We start from the raw sequence: 752 nt of genomic DNA on the forward strand, positions 1-752 counted from the left end.
TGTCACATGTTTTGATGCTAGTTTCAAATTTCGAACAACAACAACAAACCTTTGTCCCAAGCAAGTTGGGGGGCAAGCTTTAATTTTGAACCTAAAAATTTAATTAGAATCTTATTTTATGTGCATATTTGTATTTTAAAATTCATAAACTTGAAATTTATGTCACAGTTGAGAAATTTGGAAATTTAAATGCCAATAATCTGAATTCTGGCATTTCCAACTTTGAAGATTTATATTTGGAACACCGCATTCTGATAATTTGTATTTATTATTTTCAGATTCAAACTCCACAATTTTGTATTGGTTCCAAAACTTAGAATTTATGATTGTGATATAGTTTCAGAACTATGATACTGAATCTATTACTTTAAAAATTATGAAGTTCAGTGTTCAAACTATGTAACCTAAACTTGAATTATAGAACACAATTCGTTGATCTGTGTTCAAGTTTTGAAATGATCAAACTACATTTAGTTTCTTGTAATTTATGTCAGGGAAAATCCAAACATCACCTGAGATCATGCAAACCGTACGCCGTGTAAACCTGAATCTGGATTGGTGTCATTTTCAGTAGGGGTACTATGCCCTGCTCCTGAGATCTGGGCAACCATGAAAGGATTCGTACATGCTGCAAAACTGAATTTTCTTTAGCCAACTCACACTGCTATGATCTTCCGCGTGGAAGAAATGACTTCCCCAGTGTGCAGAAATGCTTCACTAGTAATTTGCGTCACTAGCAGACGAGTATGTGT

The sequence above is a fragment of the Hordeum vulgare genome, chromosome 3H, assembly GCF_904849725.1.
Source record: "Hordeum vulgare subsp. vulgare chromosome 3H, MorexV3_pseudomolecules_assembly, whole genome shotgun sequence".
Lineage (NCBI taxonomy): Eukaryota > Viridiplantae > Streptophyta > Magnoliopsida > Poales > Poaceae > Hordeum > Hordeum vulgare.